Here is a 10,033-nt window from a genome sequence, read left to right as displayed (position 1 = left end):
CCACTTATCGCACCATTCAGATATCTTTTCTAAATCGTTTTGCAGTTTGTTTTGGCCTTCTGATGACTTTATTAGTCGATAAACGACAGCGTCATCTGCAAACAACCGAAGACGGCTGCTCAGATTGTCTCCCAAATCGTTTATATGGATAAGGAACAGCAAAGGGCCTATAACACTACCTTGGGGGACGCCTGAGATCACTTCTGTTTTACTCGATGACTTTCCGTCAATTACTACGAACTGTGACCTCTCTCACAGGAAATCGCAAACCCAGTCACATAAGTGAGACGATGTTCCATAAGCACGCAATTTTACTAAGAGCCGCTTCTGTGGTACAGTGTCAAAAGCCTTCCGGAAATCCAGAAATACGGAATCGATCTGAAATCCCTTGTCAATAGCACTCAACACTTCACATGAATAAAGAGCTAGTTGTATTTCACAGGAACGATGTTTTCTAAACCCATGTTGACTGTGTGTCAATAGACCGTTTCCTTCGAGGTAATTCATAATGTTTGGACACAATATATGTTCCAAAATTGTGCTGCATATCGACGTTAACGATATGGGCCTGTAATTTAGTGGATTATTCCTACTACCTTTCTTGAATATTGGTGTGACCTGTGCAACTTTCCAGTCTTTGGGTACGATAATAGTATAATTTGGGTGAAACAAAGACCTTGGACTAGATGATATTGCCTCAGAACTACTGATATCCTTGGGAGAGCCAGCCATGATAAAACTATTCCACCTGGAGTGCAAGATAAGTGAATACCCTCAGACTTCAAAAATAATTCCAGTTGCAAAGAAGGCATGTGCAGACACGTGTGAATACTATCAAATCATCAGTTTCGTAAGTCATGGCTGTAAAATACCGACAAGAATTATTTACATAAGAATGAAAAGACTGGTAGAAACCTACCTCGAGGAAGATCAGTTTAGGCCCCGAGAAGTGTAGGAACGCTCGAGATATTCTCAACCTATGACTTAACTTAGAAGATACATATTTTAAACTCTTTTTTCCCAGGATGAAATGTAAATAATTAGAAGTGTAGAGAGTAGATAAAATAATTTTCGTAAATAATGCAGAGTTTTGAATACAGGTGGATATAGGATTTAAGGCTATTTATATTTAGAGAACAGACACTTAGGTGGATAAAAAGTAATCCACCGACTTTCGTTATGAATTCAGTGTGCTAGACGGTATTATTGCTGTATGTGCTTGTTTGCCAACTGAGATTCATTTTTAAATATTCCCACGCTTTATCGGTGCTGCATAAGTCAACAAGTCCCAGGGTCGCGCAAAAGATAAAATAAGCTTGTTATGTATCTCGTTATCTGGTAACACTGCCGAAGAGAAACCTGTGTTTGGGATAAAGACTACTATACTTGATTCTGTTGGACTCGAAGCTGTTTCAGAATTGATGCTTATTGCACTGGCGGCTTAATGTTCAGTAACATTTACATAGTAAAAAAGAAGTATGCGGAAGTAGATCACATAATTATATGGAAGCAAATCATGGATTGTGTGAGAAACTGAAGGATTCTTAATTGGAACCATTTGAAATGCGGTGATACAACAGATGTTAAAATGTAACAGGATAGATGAACTACGAAATTAAGAGGTAGCAAGAAGAACAGAGCGGTGGTATCTCTGGAAATCCTGACTAAAAGTAGGGACAGGTTAACGGTAAGCGGGTTACACAATGCAGAAACAATTAACTAGGAGATAAAAGCAGTTGTAGCCTGGGAAAAAGTGAATGGTAATCAATCTGAAAATCTTGAGTATAGAGGTATGTAGAGGGGGTGGGGAAACTTCAATATAATGGGAGGACAGGCTTCGTGAAAAACGCCAGGGAAATTATGAGTGTATGAACAAGGAAAGAATTTTTAAAATCCGATCGTCTCCTGCTCCAAATCAAAGCGAAATTAATGTCAAACGGAGAAATCAAGAGAATCAACAGGACTTCCAGAACAGACCTACATTACCTACGATAAAACAAGAAAGAAAAACAGAAAAAATTAAGAAAACTGAGAGTAACCACAGGGCAGAACTGTGAGAAAAATGAAAGAACTGATAAAATTGTAGCAACCACCAAGGAAAAGGAAAAACAGATGTTGGAACATGAACGCGACAGAATCGTAGAAGACATAATACAAACCTGGGAAAAAAGGTAACAGCCTTAGAACATCCGAAAAATGCGAAGAACTCAAAAACACCCAGAAGAAATCTACGAAAATAATCGGTAGAGAGCTTCACAAATGAAGCAAGTCGTCGACCTTTGGCCGTCATGCAAGCAGTTATTCGACTGCACATTGATTGATAGAGTTGTTGGACTTCCTCGTGAGGGATATCGTGCCAAATTCTGTTCATTTGGTGCCTTAGCTCGTCAGAATCCCGAGCTGGACGCAGGTCCCTGCCCTGAACAGTTTATCTTTCAAAATATAAATGCTATTAAAATGACAGCTAACACTTCATAAGCACTTTTACAGTAATTAGCATAGCAACCCATAACTTATTCTACCAATCGAATGAGGTCAGAACTAAACACATCTGGCAATGCACAACATGGAAACAATTTAAAAATACAAATGCATGAATTGTAACACTTTTGCAAACCTGTGAAGTCGGTAATCGCCATGTTGGCCCTTAAACTGAAATGATCTGTAACCACTTTTTACGATCACTGTTTTATTCGGTTACTTTTAGTACTGAACTAATATTTTGGCAAGCATGAAGTTTAAGCAAAGTAAATTAGTTTTCTTCTTTGCATTGACACTTTTGCAAAAAGTATAACTATTATCTATGCAAATTACTTGGAGTATTTCAGAAACAAAACTAATGAACGCTGAAGGTATCTGCTACTCCACAAAGGTTAATGAGCACTATTGAAGCAATAAATACTTTACATTTCAACAAAATAGGACACTGGATATATTGCATCACTAGGAAAGAGATCCAGACATCCAGTCTAGCTAAATGACAAAGGATCGAGCCGATTTTCACGCACAAATTTGAAAGAAAAGAGCTCATAATTAGCATCTGAAGTAAATTACTGGTCCATGAAAAAAAATATAATCAGCATTTTTACTTGAGTTGAAAATGGGGGCTGTAGCGATCTTCTGTGACTAAAATAATAATGGCTCTCGACGTATATGTGCTCTGAAAATTATCTTCCAGGGTCCGGATTTTTATCATTCAGAGCTAACCAGTAAATGCCATAGATAACTAGTCAGTAATGTTCTACATCCAAGGCATTGTTACTCAGTCTGCTGCTTCCCTTGCCTCCTTAAATATCCGAGGTCTGAACAGTTTCCATGATTGTCACCGACTGTCTCGTGCCTCAAAGACTCCTTGCGGTTCTACCGCCAAATTCACTTTTTCTGTTCCCACCTAACAAGTTTCATAATGGACGGACTTCCCTCCAGATTTAACGTAAGTACAAACCTACGTGCCCGATGCATGAATCAGTTCTACAAATGCTAATATAATATACTGTATTAGCATTTTGACAGAATATAGTTTTTAAAAATATATGCGTACATCAAGTTTTGTGAGATAACTTTACATATAATATGAACCAACATTTACGTAGATGTCGAACCAAAGTTTATAGTGAAACAGATATTACATTAAGCAAACGCAGACGAAAAAAATGTATGAAATAGGTACTGTCGATATTGGACATAAGCGTTACTGGTGGTTGTAAAAAAATCACATGAAATCAGCGGAAGGAATGACTCGTGAGTTCCAAAGGGCTGCTAACAGTCCAGCTAGCAGAATGACTGTGTGAATGGAGTGAAAAAGAATGGGTATAATAGTAGAGCAGCTGCACATAAGCCATAAATTTATGTAGTCAGTGCTAAGTGACGCTTGAGCTGGTATAAAGAGCCAAGTCACTGGACACTGGGTAAATGGAAATGGATGAATTACGTTATTATCTGTGGCATTCTGATGGAAGGGTTTGGGTTTTGGCGAATGTCTGGTGAAGGTTACTTGTCATCATGCGTTGTACCTACAGTGAAGACTGGAGGAGGTTGTTTTATGACATATAGGAGTTTTTAGTGGTTAAGGTGGGAGCTCCTTATTGCACTTAAGCGAACACTAAATGCGGGAGGATATGAACACACTTAAGAACATTGTCTACTGCGTACAGCAGAGGAATAGTTCGGAGACGATGACTTTATCGGCATGACAGTCCACCTTGTTATGAAGGAGCACCCGTGAGGCAATGGATTGTGGAAAATAACATTCCTGAAATGAACTGGTCTGCCCAGATTCCCGACCTGAGCCCAATGGAACACTTTTGGGATGAGTTAGAAGGTCGACTTCGCTTGTAGGAGCACACCCTGGTACATCGTGGTGGAAGTGTGTTAAATACACCGTTAGTACCTACATCTGCGCCTGTGCTGCCCAAATCACCTTATGGTGTGTAGTGGAAGTTACTTCTATTTCCATTATCTCTCTCCCCCCACCCCCCGCCCCCAATTCCCTCCTCCATTCACGTATGGAGCGTGGGAAAACTGATTGTTGGTAAAGCTCCGCATGGCATATAATTTCTCTAATATTCTCGTCGTGGTCATTTGACAAGACGTATGTGGAAGGAAATAATGCGTTGTTCGACTCTTGCTGAAACATTAGCTTTCGAAATTTCAACAGTAAATCAGTCTATGAAACACAACGCCTGTCTTGTAGCGGCGTCTTGTTGATCATCTCTGTAAGGCTCTCCCACCGAGTAAACGATCTCGCAACGAAATGCGTCGCTCTTCGTTGGATCTTCTGTTCCTCTTCTATTAATCCAACTTTTAAGGGTCCCAGACTGGTAAACAGTACTTACGAACCTATGAAATGAGTATTTTGCAAGCCGCTTCTGCTATGGCATTAGTGTCGGATTGTGGCCTTTTTCTCGTAAGTAGTATGCAAATCACAGTTTATGGCAGATGATACTTTTGATGATACCATGTGTTGTGTATGTAGCCAATGGCTACAACGCGAAATCGCCAGAGGGCACCACCAAACAGACGATATTCACACCAGGCGCCTCGAAGTTCCGAGCAAAGTCTGCTACATGGGGCTCACATATTAGAACTACAAAGGGCGTCCGCTAAGTAATGCCACCATCGCAGATTTTCATAGGCACCTGCAGAACCTCTGAGGAGACACGGCAGTGAACAAAAGCACGGTGAGTTGTTGGCCCCAAACCTGTCCGATCATCCGCTCGCAGGCCGGCCGCTCACGGCTGTGACTCCTGCAATGTTGAAATATGCAAACAGTCTCATTCGAGGTGGTCGACGGATCAAAACACCTCGGGGCTCAACTGAACGTCCCTGCTGCTAGTGTTGACACACTCGTCCACCTATTGGGATACTCAAAGGTATGTGCCCAGTCACTTCCTCATCTACCATACAGCCCGGATTTCGCACGCTACGACTTCCACCTGTTTATCCCAATGAAGGACACACTCCGCGGGAAGCAGTATGTGGATGATGAAGAGGATGTTGACGCAACAAGACGTTGGCTCCGACGTAGACCAGTAGAATGGTAACATGAGGGCATACAAGTCCTTCCAGGAAAGTGGCGTAAGGTTGTCGCTTTGAACGGAGATCATATTGAAAAATATGGTTTTGTACTCAAAAGAGTAGGGAGTAATATGGTCTATTGAGACCAGAATAAAACCAACCTGGTTCCAGAAAAAAAATGTTTGCGTTACTTATTGAGCACCCCTCGTAAATAATGCTTCGGCCACGAGACCTTCACATAGTTCACATTATGCTCCTACAGTTGTGTCAGCTGCCCAGAGGACGTTGACATCAGGTACTTCACTTGTGTGCAAAACTTAAGAAAGAAAGTAACATTCGTGTGATGTGTCATTCTCAAGTAACCTAGCTACATGAGATTTGGAGCGCAGACAGAGAGAAGTGCTACATTATAGTACAGAAGGTAACGAAAGAAATGAGCAATAAGACGAATAGAAATTACACTTTTATTGAAAGACAATAATTATACTCAAGTTGCCGCGGTTCATGATACTTCCCTGGACATTACAAAGGGCGGGACGTAGTTCTTAAGAGGATTTGTAATCAGCACGGACGGCAGTGGATGTTCTATAACGTTTCTCCCAAGCCGGCCACAAGTTTGGTAAGGAGTTGTGGTCGGGCGTTCGCCTCATTCAGCCACCAGCAGGTTGGCTGGTTCATGTGGGTGTCTCCCCAACACATCCCACTCGTGTTCGATGGTATTTAAATCGGGGGAACGGGCAGGCCATTTTGTTTGTCGAATATCCTCTCGTTCCAAGGGCTCTTCCACATTCGTAGTTCGATGTGGTTGCGTATTATCATCAATAAAAATTTAGTGTCGAGCGCACCCCTACAAATTGGAAGGAGTACAGCGTCACAATAACGTTGAGCGGGCAGTGCACCGCGTTCAAACATTTGGAGGTCAATACCCTCATGCAATATTATGCCTCCCCACACCATAACACCTGCACTACCAAAACGATGGTTCGATAATGGTCCTGGGTGCATTACGTGTTCCAACCTCTCGCCACATGAAGATACGTCCAGCATTGTTGAACATGATCATTTTGCTGGTACAGTTGTTACGTTGTGTGGAGGCCCAACTGACCTCCAAATCTTTGAACATGGTACTAGTCAGCCCCCGGTAGCTGCGTGGTCAGCGCGACAGAATGTCGATTCCCGGCTGGGTCGGAAATTTTCTCCGCTCAGGGACTGGGTGTTGTCCTAATCACCATAATTTCATCCCCATTGACGCGCAAGTCGCAGCTGTAGCGTCAAATCGAAAGACTTGCACCCGGCGAATGGTTTACCCGACCGGAGGCCCTAGTCACACGACAACATGGTACTCTCACCGATCAACGATATTGTGGCACTGTCCTCCTTCGGCATGTGCGTATTTTCTAGGTTGTGGTCGGCGCCGAGACTGCGATGACGGTAGTACGGGGTGGCGGACGCTCCCCTCTGCAACCTCTTGTTATCAAAGTAAGTGTCTAAAACGACTCGAAGAGCTCTTGAATGACGCATATTTAGCGTTTGTTAACTTCGTAGCGGCATTTTCAAAGTGCGAATATTTACAAAAGCCGTAATGGGTTTCCTCAGTACAGGTATTAAAGTGCTCGACAAAGGTGCATAGGTGGCATTCCAGGTGTTGACGAACTGGGTAGGGTGTGTTAAAGTGACCCTTTGCATTTTATTCGCACATGCGTGATTAATCAACTCCCCTCTCACACACACAAGAAGGCGCGAAACGGGAGCGTTGAAAAAGAATAAACAACCTTTACTGCTTCGGATAACATTCACATTTCGTCCAACAGTTTTGAGCGGTCCCTAGTGGTTCCACCCTGTACAGCAGTGTAAAAACTAAGGCTACGCTAAACTCGAAAGAGGAGCGGTCACTTTCAATGGCGTTGGTGGCTCACGTCTTTGGAGGAGGGGCTCATCGTCTGCGGGGTGTGAGCAGTCTCAAAGGTTGTCAAGAACGTCGTGCTGTTGCTCGTCGCATTGTAAACCGTCGTCCTAGACCGCTAAGTGTGTGGGGATCAACGCCACAGGGGAAGGGCTGGTTTCATTGACGCCCTTTATGCCACAGCCTGAGGCCTTTTGGGATCGATTCTGAGAGGCGGAATGTAGATTGTTGGTCAGAGGGCGTCTGTCGAACTTCCCACCATGTGACACGACAACGGTGGCAAAATTTGGCGCCACTGTGGCGTCATTAACCCATCCTACACCTTATATGAATTTCTGAATTCTGGCCTTTTTTTTCGCGTCTGTCGACATCTTGCTGTCTGATGCATCGCCCAGCCCGAGGGTGACGTCGCGGGCCGCCACATTTTTGCACCATTACAGAGTACATGCCCTGTATTCGCAGTTACATATACGGACAGCCATCAGCTGTATTATGGAGTGATGACAGTGAAAATATGTGCCAGACCGGTACTCAAACCCGGATTTCCCGCTTATTGCGAGCGGTCGCCTTACCATTAGGCTGTCCCAGCACAACTCACTGCCAGACCCCAACTTCCATATGTTTTGTTTTTTTTCTGGTAAGATTCTATGGGATCAAACTGCTGAGGTCATTGGTCCCTAGACTTACACACTACTTAATCTAATTTACGCTAAGGACAACACACACAGACCCATGCCCGAGGGAGGACTCGAACCAACGACGCGCCGGGTGGGGGGGGGGGGGGCCGCGCGAACCGTGATAAGGCGCCTCAGACCATATGTCATCAACTATGTGTCAACAACCTGCACTCGTACATTCACTATGTATATTCCCATACAGGGGAGACATTTTAATAGAAAGTCGCTTGGCCAGTGTCAGTGGACATACGTGCAAGTTCGAATGAAGTTTGCACCGCATTTCTGGACAACACAGGCACTGCAGTATCTACATCTACATCCATACTCCGCAAGCCACCTGATGGTGTGTGGCGGAGGTTACCTTGAGTACCACTGTTCGTGGAAAGAAAGATTGATGGTATGCCTCTGTGTGACCTCTAATATCTCTGATTTTGTCCTCATGGTCACTTCGCGAGATATACGTAGGAGGGAGCAATATACTGCTTGACTCCTCGGTGAAGGTATGTTCTCGAAACTTCAACAAAAGCCCGTACCGAGCTACTGAGCGTCTGTCTCTCTTGCAGAGTCTTCCACTGGAGTTTATCTGTCATCTCCGTAACGCTTTCGCGACTACTAAATGATCCTGTAACGAAGGGCGCTGCTCTCCGTTGGATCTTCCCTATCTCTTCTATCAAGCCTATCCGGTAAGGATCCGACAACGGTGAGCAGTATTCGAGCAGTGGGCGAACAAGTGTACTGTAACCTACTTCCTTTGTTTTCGGACGGCATTTCCTTAGGATTCTTCCAATGAATCTCAGTCTGGCATCTGCTTTACCTACGCTTAATTTTATAAAGTCATTCCATTTTAAATCACTCCTAATGCCTACTCCCAGATAATTTATGGAATTAACTGCTTCCAGTTGCTGACCTGCTATATTGTAGCTAAATGATAATGGATCTTTCTTTCCATGTATTCGCAGCACATTATACTTGTCTACATTGAGACTCAATTGCCATTCCCTGCATCATGCGTCAATTCGTTGCAGATCTATTCGCCTACACCAGGCAAGCAACTTTCAATTAAAATGTCACCCATCTATGGGAATACATAAGTTGTTGACACATGGTTGACGACATATGAAAGTTTGGGCCTGGCAGTGAGTCGTGCTCTGATAGACTAATAGTAAGGCGACCGCTCTCGATAAGCGGGCAATTCGGGTTCGAGTCTCGGTTCGGCACAAATTTTCACTGTCATCACTCCATAACGCAGCTGATTGTTGTCCATATATGCAACTGCGAATACTGAGCAACACAAGTACTGCAATATGGTATTACAGAAGAAGGCTGTGGGCACTTCTGTGCCACATTCCAAACTTCTGTATCTCAGTGAAAGACAGTTACAAGGATTCGAAAAAGTGAAACGAGAGCCAGTACACGAGTTCGCTAGTACAACTACGGATTCGCGGCGTTCCCACTACATACGCAACCGTTTTGAAATAAATTACCGAAGTTAACATCTAAATCACTCTTAATTTATTTCAGACACTCATGATTTCGGTTTTATAGCCATTCTCAGGTGCAAGCTGAAATGTCACAAAAGTCCCACCTGCCTAAATCACAGAATCTAGTTATATACCAATGTAACGACTGATCGGTTAGCGGTTAATACTTATATTGATAAAACCTTTTCGAAGACTGGTGCAAATTTATTTTTATATTTAATGTCTATTCAAAGAATGTCTAACAATAACGTCGACATATACACTCTTTCGAGGTATTACCGAGTAGGTAACGACAGTAGCAGAAAACATGACACGATGATGGAATGCAGTCTCTAAATGGGATTTAATTATTGAAATAAATTACGGAAATGAATGATAAGCTCACAACTCGCTGTTAGCCTATAAACGCAAGTTTCTCTGATGTAATGAATACAGAAATAGTGTGTGTTTTTGTC

Source organism: Schistocerca americana, chromosome 2 (assembly GCF_021461395.2).
Source record: "Schistocerca americana isolate TAMUIC-IGC-003095 chromosome 2, iqSchAmer2.1, whole genome shotgun sequence".
Taxonomy (NCBI): domain Eukaryota; kingdom Metazoa; phylum Arthropoda; class Insecta; order Orthoptera; family Acrididae; genus Schistocerca; species Schistocerca americana.
The sequence above is the reverse complement of the archived record's forward strand: the minus strand, read 5'-3'. Positions refer to the sequence as shown.